Source organism: Dipodomys spectabilis, unplaced genomic scaffold, assembly GCF_019054845.1.
Source record: "Dipodomys spectabilis isolate Male_0828 unplaced genomic scaffold, ASM1905484v1 ptg000136l, whole genome shotgun sequence".
Classification (NCBI taxonomy): Eukaryota; Metazoa; Chordata; class Mammalia; order Rodentia; family Heteromyidae; genus Dipodomys; species Dipodomys spectabilis.
The window spans coordinates 9,555,601-9,568,208 of NW_024870813.1; the positions used below are offsets into that span (position 1 = coordinate 9,555,601).

Genomic DNA, 12,608 nt, shown 5'->3' on the forward strand with positions numbered 1-12,608 from the left:
CTAGACACACCTGTTCCCCTGAATAAACTTGCCTTCTATACTTTCCAACATACTCAGAGCTGCAAGAGGTAAGGGAGGCAGGCGCAAACCTTCTGATTCAGTCTCCATGAGGTAGACACTCACTTATGGCTAAGTCAACTTTTATAAGGGCTGTTCTAGACTCATAATCTATTACCACTGCTGAAGAACCCAAAGCTTTATCTTGCATTTAAAAAGGTGTGTTTAACCAGGCACTGGTGGCTAATGCTTGTAATCATAGCTATGCAGGAGGCTAAGATCTGAGGATCTCAGTTCAGAACTAGCCTGGGCAGGAAAGTCTATGTATGAGACTCTTATCACCAACTAACTCCCAAGAGAACAGAAGTGAAGCCATAGCTCAAAGGGTAGAGCACAGGTCTTGAGCAAAAAGCTATGGGACAGTGCCCAGTCCCTGAGTTCAAGCCCAGGAGCAGCACACAAAAAATATTTTAAATGCTTTTTTCAGTTTTGTTTTTACTGAGTACATACCATGTGCAAGGTTCTGTCTGATGCTTTATAAAAATTGTTATCATCATAAATCTACATGGCACAGTCTGGAGAAGTTACAGAAATTCAGTGATTCACCCAAGGTCATTTCTAAAAGGTGGAAAAGGATTAGAACCCAAATCTCTGGTCTCTTTACCCAGGGCTCTCAACACAACTGTTTTGCCTCTTCAACACACTCAGGAGGATCAAGCATGAACTGCTTTTGTGCGGGGGCTATAATTAGTTGTCTGGTCCCAGTTGCTTGCAGGGTAAACAATGTCTGATAAACCCACAATGCTGTAAGTATTTATTACATTGCAACCCAGCTGCCAAGTGTCTAACCATTTTAATAAAAAGCTATTTTCTAAGGTTTATGTTTTATTGCATGTATGACTCCCTTATTGGTTAGCATTTTGGAGTTGTGGAAAAGGTTATGAATTTAGAAACTGGCTGCATTCATATCATATTTAAAACTTAATGCTATTTTATTAAAGACATATGGGCCTCCAAAGTACACATATTAAATGTCATGTAAGAAAAGTAGCAATTTAAATCATGGTCAAATTCATTTTTGACGTGACTCCTGAGGCTTCCCAAGATCTGAACTATTTCTTTGTAAATCTGGCAGTTTAACCACACTCATAAATCACTTTCAAAGCATATTATTTCTTAATTTTACTGCATTAGAGAGCATTTGGCCTACACAGTGAACTGTTTGTAGCAGTTATGTGAACAAAGTTGCACATTTAGTCATATAATGCTTCAAGGAAAAGGAAAGAAAAGCAAAGCAGGAAACCTTTCCATCCCTGTACATTTTTGCCCAACCAAACACAATTCACAGTGTTCAGCTTTGGCTTTTCTCCTCTCAGAGAATACACGTGCTAAATTGGTATGGAAGCTTTTCGGAAAGACACGAATCATTTATAATTAATTTTCTCCCCCCCCCCCAAACATTCCATGACTAAAAATTAGACTGTGCTCAGAAATTAGACATTTCTTTTAACATCGTATACTGAACAGTATTTATAAAACAAAACAAATCGTAACTTGGTGTAATTCAGCACTCGGCTATTTTCTAATTAGCTAGAGATCCAGTATCTCAACCTTGGGTTTCAAAACCCCTCTGATGATGAGATAATGTTCTCTGGACACATGTAACAAGTCCCCAGATTTCACTCTCCAGCTCTCTGTGTCAGGAGGAGGCTGATCCCAATGACAAATTCCAGGATCTAAACATCAGCCTTGACTTCTAGATTTGCCAAGGGAGTTGGAGGAGGATTAGGAGAGTTGAGTCCAAGGTCACCCAAATGAAAGAGCTTAAGGGCTTATTTTTGCACCAGGCATCCTTCTCCCAAGCTGGGGCCTGTGCAGACTTCTCTACAGCTGTCTTATCCACCCAGCATTGGGCCCCATTGACCTCCTGTTTGTTTGCAGCAGTGGCTGTGAAACTCCTCTGTGATGCTCACTACAGCATCCCTGCTTTGTGCCTGCCTTGGCCCTGTAGCTTTCCCTCCACCACCACCACAGATCAAAACTTCCTTGTACTGTGCCAAAATACTCTCAAATTCAGGAGCCTACGCTTCCTGAGGTTGACTGCATTCCCTCCTTTTCTCCTCTCATCGGGAAGTAAAAAATTTAGAAATAAACTAAAGCATATAAGTCTCAGAAAACTCAACGAAGGCATCCACAGTATGTGTCAGTGTCCTCTGCTACAGGATGAATTGCAAGCCCCCAAAGTCATATGTCTAAGACTTAGCTCCTGTGTGCCTAGATCTGGACACAGAGCCTTTAGGAGGTAATTGAGGATAAATGAGGCTTTGTTCCAGTAGGACTGTGGCTTATAAGAACAGATTCATATTTTTTCCTCTTCTCCCTTTTTTCCCCCCTGTACTTTCCTCTCTTGTTTTCCTGCCAAAAAGATAGGACACAGTAAGAAGTGAAAGCCAGGGACAGAGCCAACACCTGAACGCAGCCATGCTGCCCCTCTGATCTTGAACTTCCAACATCATGAGAAAAAAATACACATTTAAGCCCTCTGGACCTGTAGTATTTTGTCACAGCAGCCCAAGCTGACTAATGCATACTCTACCCTGCACTAGAAACCCTGAATTAGCTTCCCTGTGTTCAGCCACACAAACCCATGACCCAGAAAATGCCACAGAGACTAGTCTGAAATTGTTCAACAAAGAACACTAGCTGCCCAGTGCTACCAAGGGTGGTCTGAGCTACTCCCATGCATCATCTCATTTAGCCCTCAAAATAGACTGGAAGCACTACAGACCCTGTCTTCATTATAGAAAAATAGATGGCAAGAAGGTACCAGGCCAGTCTTCATTCCAAACTTAATATAATTCTGTGGCTCAAAGTGGGCCCAGCCCCAACATGGATCAGTACAAATCCAACGACAGCCCATGAACAAATGAAGAATCGTAGGTTTTTCAGAGTACAATAGCCACAATAAATTCAGATTTTTAAACCTCCCAAAAGAACAGCTGGAGGCAACTGTTTGAATCACGTCAAGAACAAAAATAAAGGTTGGGCAGTGGGGAGGAATGAATAAAAATGGGCCAAATAAAACATGGGACAGGTCACCCAGCCAGATAGCCTCCATGACAATCCAAAATGCCAAAAAAAAAAAAGTGACTCACTTATAAATTTCACTCATGAGTTAAAAGCTTCATTAATTGTAGGCCCCACTTAAAATTCCCCACTTCAAAAAAGGGAAAAAAATACAGCTTTGGAGCCTAGACAGAGAGCATTAGTTCGCCGTTGAAAAGAAATAATGAGTTCTAATTCAGGTAATGTAGCTCAAAATTTACTGCCATATTTTAAAATGCACATGAAAAATAAAATTATCCTAAAATGTCCTTGGTGAAAAGGCTGAGCATAATTGCTATCACTGACAATGGCACTGAACTTAGCTAAATTAACATCAAAGGAAGCCCCAATTACAGAGCATCTGTGCATTATTGATGGGGACCTGTCTGTTCATCTAAGACACTCTACTGTAAGGAGCAGAAAAGCAAATAAAAGCTAATTGTACTACCAGCCTTTGGGGACCTCAAGGGCAGACCTGCCTTACCATGCATGTGAAATGCCGCTTGTCCTGGCCAGTGACACAGAGGATGCATTTGGAATTGGGGAGTGTATACAGGCCACCTAGGGTAGCCACAAGTAGGTAAAAGAAAGAGAGGCAAAATCATACTTCTAAGAGAGTAGTGATATACTCTCTCAGCAGAATCCAACAAACTGTCCATGAACTTGGATACTACTGGAAGTTTTAGAGGGAAAAACAGGTTCTGATTACTCCTTGTGTTAACCCTTTCAGTTGGATAAGCTAACCTTATGTTATTTTTTTTAATCCCATCAACTTGGCTTCAAAGACAACAAAAAGAGAAAACAATCATTAAGTATCAGAATCTCCCTTACATCACTCAAGTTTGCATGAGGTTTTTAAAATATCTTTTTCTACTTCACTTTTCTTTTCTTTTTTTTTTGGGGGGGGTCCGGTCGCGGGGCCTGAACTGTGGGCCTGGGCGCTGTCCCTCAGCTCTTCAGCTCAAGGCTAGCGCTCTACCACTTGAGCCACAGCGCCACTTCCGGCTTTTTTCTTTTTGCTTATGTGGTGCTGAGGAATCGAACCCAGGGCCTCAGGCATGCAAGGAAAGCGCTTTACCACTGAGCCAACTTCCCAGCCCCTACTTCACTTTTCTTATATGCTATTAAAAGCAGATATCTTGGCAGTAACCAGAACTATGGAGTAAAGAATAGATCCATGCCATCCTCCTCCTCTTCTTCCTTTGTCATGCTTCAGAATGATGCTATGCATTTTCCCTAGTGCCTGCATATGTATGACTGATCATAAGCCCATCCATTCTATAGTCTTCCCTGTACAAAAGATGCTTGACTTCCCACAGGTTCTCTCCAGTCACTAAAAACTCCAAGGGATTTTCCAAGCAAGGCAGAGCTCCCTGGAATGCTGGCATCTAGAAGGACAAGAGAGCAAGGCACTAGTACAACAGAGGGGAAGGAAAACCAATGTTGTAATGATCTTCCTTCTTTCACACACTACCAACTGGCCTTTTATCTCTGTTAGTATACAAGTTATCCTGGCATTTACATTCCCTTCTTTTTCCATCCCTGGCCTGACATCATGTGGAAGTGGTAATTGATGGGAAAAAAGCATGTTACAGATGAGGTATTGCTTCAGCTTACCAGTGCACCTGCTGCTGGGGGGGAAGCTCACTGCTAACCCCCAAAGCTGCATACAGAACCTGGAATGACATACATTTTCAGTGTAAATTCCTTTAAATCAGTATCCCAATTTGATTCTCCAAGAATTTCTTAAGAAAACATCTTTATTTTCCTCTCGTCTTCTTCCTTTCAAGCTTAACTTGAAAAAAATAACAAAGAGATTATAAAAGCAAAATACCCCAAAATACTCCTCTCAAATGGATCAAGCAAACATCCAGTTGGCTATGTGCAGATACAGATATAATCAGCTATTAGAGTTCTGTCATAGACATGGGAATAAGATTTTCATGGCCCAGCTAAAATGCCTTAAAGTCACTACTTAAAACAAAGCTAACTGAACTCTTAGGAGAAAGGGTCATTGGGGCAAGAATACATCAAGTGACTTTTAGAAACATTGTAGACTTGTTGCTAGGGGACTCACTGATGCTGTTAGCTTTCAGTCACTTTCAGTCACTACCTCACTACCATCCAGATCCTTCTGGATACTCTAATGAAGAGGCTCTCAGATCTAGCTCCTGCACTGCAATGGCCATGTACACACTAACAAGCCTGGGTGCTCTGAATGCCTGAAGTTACTCCTTAGGTCCTCAGCACCCAAAGCACCCTCTGCTCTACACAGATCACTCCTGCTTCTTTCTTTTTCCAAAAGCTCAAGATCCAAATACAGCACTATCTGTATGTTTCTTCCACTAAAAAAGAATCCTCCTTACCCTCAGGGAAATTGAAAATGTAGCCTCTGAAAATGAGTTTCTGCCTCACCCATGCATGTAACCAAAAATGGCTTAGGGAAATAAGTCAAAGGTCAGAATTGGAAATTATACCCCTCTATTTAGCTCTCTTCTATCTCTTGGTCTTTCTGTTCTTTTATCCCTGCCTCTCATCATCTATTCATGCTTTGTTAATAAAATTTAAGGTAAATGATGGAGAGAGCACAAGGTCTGAAGTTGGCTGTTTTTCTTAAAGTCAGATATACGGAGGGAAAATACATGAGTGTGGGAGCCTGGACAGACCTAACAAACATCCTAAAATCTACTTTGCCTAATAATTTAAAGTACATATGCAACTTCTCTGATTTGATTATTTTAGGAGTCAGGCCAGGGAGAAAAATTAGCGATAAAATTATTAAGTATTAGGCTGGAGGTATGGTACAGTGGTTGAATGTTAGCATGGAAAAGGGATTAATCCCCAGTAAACTGTTAAGTATCTGTACAATATCTAGTAGACAGTGAACATTTTTACACATGCTAAGTATTCTTTTAACCAACACTAGAGAAGCTTCCATATGTCTCATAATATAATCCTAGGCAGTCAGCTGACCCCTAGGGATGACCTGCTATCCAAATCAAGCATCCAGATAGCCTACTAGAGTCAGTGCTGTGGTACTAACCACTGCCACCACTCTCACTAAGCCCTAAGTTGTGTCCTAGTGAAGAACCCTGGCTAGTTCAGGCAACCAAGGAAACACCCAAAGGCATGGTGTGTGGATAGAAGCCCTACCCATGAATCTATCAGGTTTCTGCAACCACACGATGGTTTCAAATCCTGGTGACTTGCAACAAATACTCCTTGTTTGTGCAGAGGTCTGTGATTAGCTAGGATGGCTTCAGACTTTAAATTAGGTTTAGGTCTGCTCAGTGTAGCTCTATATGTTGCTTACGTAGCAAATGGCAGGCATGTGAGGGCAAATGTGTAGAAACACATAGTGCTTTAGGCGGCCTCGGCCAAGAATTGGCATGCTGTCACTTCTACTCACATCCCAGCATGCAAAACATTATATAGCCAAAATCAAGGTGATGGAATGGGGAAATTTATTTTTCCTTATGGGGGAAGCATTGCAAAGGCAGAGAAAAAGGCAATTTTATATAAAAAAGGCAATCTGCCATACTTCACTCAATTGTTTGGTTCCAGAGGCTGAACCAAGTTTTCTACACATTATTAGTTTTGGGTACTGTTACTGGAGCTTGAACTCAAGGCCTGGGAACTATCCCTTAGCTTTTTTGCTCAAGGCTGGTGCTCTACTACTTGAGCCATAGCTCTGCTTCATACTCTTCAGTAGTTAATTGGAGATAAAAAAAAAATCTCATGGACTTTCCTACCCAGAATTGTGATCCTCAGATCTTAGCCTCCTAAGTGGCAAGGGTTACAGGTTAAGCCACCAGTACTCAGGTATGCCCTGGCTCCTAAAGGTCTTCCTAATCTCACATCCTAAAAACATACCACTCATTTCAATTATGTTCTTATCATGAGTCTATTCAAACATCTTTGGAAAAATAGGAGCATCTGGGAGGCCCCCAAAAGGGAAACTATGAAGCTGAGAAGTTAAGGTTCCATTAGAAACACAGTACTCCTTGATCAGTGGGCTTGATGGAGAACAGTCTTTACTGTGAGCTCACTAGTGACGTGTAACTCCAGAGGCTTCTACCAGCACCAGCAGTCATCACTTTCCTTCTCCCAGGTGTGTTTTTCAGCTGTCCATCTGTAAGACTTCCCAGGACATTGGAGATGGCTTTCCTGTCACAGTCCAGTTTTGAAATCAGAGGCCTGCTTTTCAAATGCAAGAGTATAGAAATTGCTTCCAAACAACAATGCTCTGAAAGCATTTGCTCATGACAAGAGATGCCAGGGTGTGAAAAAAAAAACTAGAAAAATACAAAATCCTTCAGAGTTTCCCCCTCAAATAAGTATGACAAACTGTGAAGTCAGGAGCAAGAAGGAAAAACAAACAAACTATAAATGTTTGGTTACCAGTGCGGTTTCCAAACATACTGCCTAAGCATTTTCCAAAAAAGAAATTAATTAAAAAAATTCTTTTTCTTCTTCAAAACTTACTATAAAAGTAACTGAAAATGGAATCCAAATATGTCTCTAGACAAGAAACATCTGTACAGAAATGGAGAAGAACCATAAAACGCTAACATATTCAGGTAGTTACAAAGACCCAGGAAAATCAATGAACAGTTTTTAGGCTTTCTGTTATTTTCCAGAATGTTTACCACTGCAGAGAACTTTGAACACATATTGGCAAAGTGCCTATATAACTACATATACTAGTGGTTTACAATATTTATTTCCAGGAAGGCCCTGGATTTATATAACACATAAGAGTAAATGTTAGTGATTGTAATAAATCTAGGAGGAATTTCTGATAATCTTTTATATGTTTGTACTAGGGCTAGGTAGGGGTAACGAAAAATATTATATGGCAGTGTTTTAGAATAAGGTAGCTCTTGGTAAAGTAGTAGTTAGGCATTAAAAAAAATATGGAGTGAATGAAGTTGGCCAATTGGTAATGTTCCTTTGTAGTGATGACAGGATAAGAACATCACAGTCCAGCTTAGAGAGGGAGAAATCTCATTTTAGCTATATAAGACCTGTGGGAGTCCCCAAATAATTTTGGAAAAAAAGCTATTTCTTAATCTTTAAAAGCCCTACTATCAGCAGGTTCGTTCTATGAGGAAGAAGACACAGGGAACATCTTAAGGAATGGGAAGCACAGCTTCGGCTCATAGCCTTACCTTCTCTATAACTGCTAGCCAATGGACAGGTCAAGGTAAGAGATCATGACAGCCAAAGATCTTCCTAGCATAAATAATTTCTGGGTAAATCCTTTGCAAAAATGAGTGTGAAACACAGTACTGGTCTTCTCCAACACCGTACAGGTTCAACTCATCACATTTTCTGAGGGCCGTGGTTTTTTCCCCTTTGCTTTCCCAGATGATTATGTTGAGTAAATTGATTCAAAATGTGTAAGATTTCATTACAGGTCACCTCCTGAAGTGGTCTGTTGTTTATCCTGTTGGTGGAATTTCTGGTATGGGCCAGGTGGTAGAGATGGGGAAGAAAACAAAACAAGCCAAGTTCCTGACCCTCTGGAGCTGGGATTCCAATGGATGCGTAGTTTCCTTATCTCAAAAGAGTTGGCTTCCCTATTAGTATCACTGCCTGTCTTTATCCTACCTTGCACTTTTCATGGAAATCTCAAAACATACACTCAGATGGAAGAAACTAAAACTATGCAGGGGAATTAGGTCCTAACTGCAAAAGTCAAGAGCAGGATTGTGTAGTGGACCCAGGAGCAGGTTATTTTTAAGCCAAAGATACTACCAACTCTCCATTTAAGGATAAGAATAGAAAAGATTTCCAGTAGGGGCATGAACTCAAGTTTATTCCTATTACATATCATGTCTTGTCCTCTTTCTCCTCCTCCCTTCTTCATCCTTTCTTTTTTATATATTCTCTCTCCCTCTCTTCTCTCTCTCTCTCTCTCTCTCTCTCTCTCTCTCTCTCTCTCTCTCTCTCTCTCTCTCACTGGCTCATATGCCCATAGACATCATAGCCTACCCTTCCAAATATCCAAGTATATAGCCACACAAATACATAAGCTATATAAAATTGCACAAATACACAAGCTGCATATGATGGGAAACCCAAACATACTCACATGAAGAAATGCATGACAAAGCTTCAAGGACACACCAATACTATGTTAAGAAATGTATCTGTCAACACACATTAACTAGAAGGAATGGTCATGAGCACAAGCAAACACACGCATGCCAAAACCCTTTCCAGTAGAGGCTGTGCTGCCTTGTCCAGGGTCTCCGTAGCTGTTCTGCCCATGATTCCCCGAAGGTTCTGAGGATTAAACAGTTGGTAGCCAACTTTGTATACATGACTGTAAACAAGAGGGATCAGCTTTAAATAATTATGTCAAAGAAATGACAACTGTGGTCTTTGCCAGAACAGGGATGAATAATTACAAAGCCAGGACATAATTAAGCAATTGTGACTGTCAGGATTTTGAGCTGTCGCTCTGATGTGTGAGACTGGCTTCCTACCACATACCCTGGCCTCCTGGACAGACCTCTGCACTCTTTTGATTGATATTTCCCAGGGGTTCATGGTCTGGTCATTTCAGGAGTCTTTCTTTGGGGGTCTTACTCTTCTCTGTATCCATCTTGGTGCATTCTGTATTGAGAATGGCATGAGTCAATGGTCAGTACAAGGGCTTGAACTCAGGGCTTTCACTTTGTCCCTTAGCTTTATTGCTCAAGGCTAGTGTTCTGCTTGAGCTATAACCCTGGCTTTTTGGTAATTAACTGGAGATATAGGTCTCTCAGACTTGTCTGCCTGGGCTGGCCTCAGATCTCAACCACCTAAACAGCTAAGATAAGTGTGAGCAATTGGTACCTGGCATAAGTGTGTGTGTGTGTGTGTGTGTGTGTGTGTGTGTGTGTGTGTGTGTGTGTGTGTAGATGTATTTTGGGGAAATAAAATATTAACTGCTATAGGTCCATTAACTGTCTACACACACACACACACACACACACACTCATATACACACTAGCGCACATACATACTCACAGTCTGGAAGAGCCCATTGTAACATCAGCTATCACCTCCTAACAAATGACATCTCTCCATAAAACAAGCAGAGCTCAGATAGAAGTAAAACAACAAAAGCCAAAAGACAAAAATAGAGGGAAAATGTGTCATCAGGAAGGGGAGGGGTGGAGAGAGAACTCTTACTCAAGCACCAAGGCCTCCCAGGTACCAAATCAAACCTTGGTGACACAGAGGATGATTAGTTCCTGGCTGATTTTTGCAATTGCATCAGCAGAGAACACCCAGCCTGCCCATTCCCTACCTCTAAGGCAAGGGCTATGATTGGAGAGGCATTTTCCATTCTCCCAAATACTTTATGTCAGGAATAAAATGAAAACAGCTCCCCAAATCATGGCCTCCTTGATCATCCGTCAGATTATTCTGCTGAATAAGCACAACAGGCTGCCACCACCCTGGGAAGGACAGAAACCAACTTGAGATTCCGACTCTGTTATGAAAAACAGTCTTTAGCCAGTGTTCACAGCACAGTGTCGGCAATTCATGGGAAGGAAATTGCTTTCCACTTAGAAATCTACGCTAAGCATATACATACCTCCCAGAACATACATATGGATATATACACAGAGACAGAAAACATATATACACACCTGCAAAGGAGCAAACACATGTCTGTACACACTGTGAACAGGCGAGCAGCAGCCTTTTGAACACCAGTTTATTAATTCAGCAAAGAGCTCATTTGGCTCTATCTGCGAGAAAAATACCACTGTATGTCTCTGAAAACAACAAAAGAGAATTGCCTGCCATTCAAGAGACAGGCAGTTGGATGACATACTGGAATTTTCTTGGGTTCTTCAAGGATCATGACATAAATACAGCATCTAACCAGAGGCCCAAGACCCTTTATTCTGGACCCTGTGCCCTCCCCAAGGCTGCTCATCCACAGAACAAAAGCCACTGATTTCTGAAGTCCTCTCATTTGGAAATTATGGGACTCCACAAAAAGAGAACCAATGAGTCCCATGCTTTTATTGGAGTCTTTTCTCAAATAATTAATAGGCATTTAAAAGCTTAATATAGTTAGTAATGATATTAGAGTCAATCACACAAACATGAGCTAATTCTAAAATTGACTGGAAGCTAATTGGAAACTCTGAAGACACTTCTGCTGATGTTGCTAATAATTCAATCAGGCAATGGCAGAATTTTGAGGAGCCATTTCTGATTAGTTTAAAAAGCAAGAGGGGGATTCCAATTCTCTCCATCTCTAGTCCACCTAAAGAGTCCTAAATCCACCTGTTCTCTTTATTTAGGCCCTCCAGTTAATTAGGTTTCATTTGAACAAAGAGATCCATGGGGAATGTATTTATATCACTGCTCTAGGAGTAATAAAGTAGGGTAAGAAGACTTGGGTTCCATGGTCAGACACAAGGGAAAGCTCTGGGAATTCCCATCTAGGTAACCTCAGGACACCCAGGGACTTTCTTTGGGCCTGATGTCTCTCATCTGTAAAGTAAAAGTGAATAATCCCTTCTTTCTGCTTTATGGGGTTAGATGAGGATTCACCAATTTATATATAGAAGCAACACTAGAAGAGAGATAGTCATGAACCAAGTTCCCATACAAGTCAAACAGACAATATACTTATTACTCATTCAAGTTTCACTTTGAAGCAATTGACAGCAGAACCATGGGATAGCTTTCCATGCCAGAGGCTAACAAGAGCAGGGTAAGTACCAATCTATCTATACGTATATATGTGAAAGTGGGAAATGGAAGATGGGCAGGGTCTAACTCGAGATTACAAGGAGTTCATCTGTTATATTTTACTGGGTTTGGCAATATCAACTATTTCTGGAATCCTTTCACCAAAAAAGTTTTTTAAAAGGCCAAGAAATAAATTCTTTCATTTGGACAAAATTACAAAGGCTGGAATAACTACAAGCAGTCAGGTGCAGTACGTCAAACCTGTTTCCCAATAAGGAGAACTGTTAAACACTTTAATAGCTATGAAATTAATCACTCATTAATTTCCTACATGCTGAAACAGGGGACAATACATTTATCTGCCACTATTATACCCTCTATATCATATATTTCCACAACTGTTAGCAATTTTATTCAGCATAACGGGAAATCAGTTGCACCTCATGGATTCAGGGAAAGAAAACGGCTGGAGGTCTGCTGCCAACTGAGCAACTAGATGGAAGAGGTTCCATTGTTCTGCTCTGTTTTGGTTTTATTTTTTTTCTTTTCCTCACTTTAATCATTTCCAATGTATGTATAGAGAGCTATAAGTCAATAAGTGAAGACAAACTAGACATCCAGCATTTCCGTGCCCGCACTTTAAACACACAAGCGGCAATCCTGGGAGATGACTGCACAGCTCCATAGAGCCCCAGAGTGGTGATGGTTCTATGAAGGGATCACTGGGGGTCACTGAATCCATTCCCCAGTCTCAGGCTTCACTGAAGGACTGAAACTTCTCTCAGGGAAATAGATGT

At 41.0% G+C, this 12,608-nt stretch overlaps 1 protein-coding gene across 1 annotated transcript in view; it reads right to left on the bottom strand.

Annotated features, from left to right (window-relative positions):
* Positions 1-12,608, bottom strand: part of Lrmda (leucine rich melanocyte differentiation associated) — a 1,111,100-nt gene that overhangs the window by 443,775 nt on the left and 654,717 nt on the right. The gene's annotated exons all lie outside the window — the stretch shown is intronic.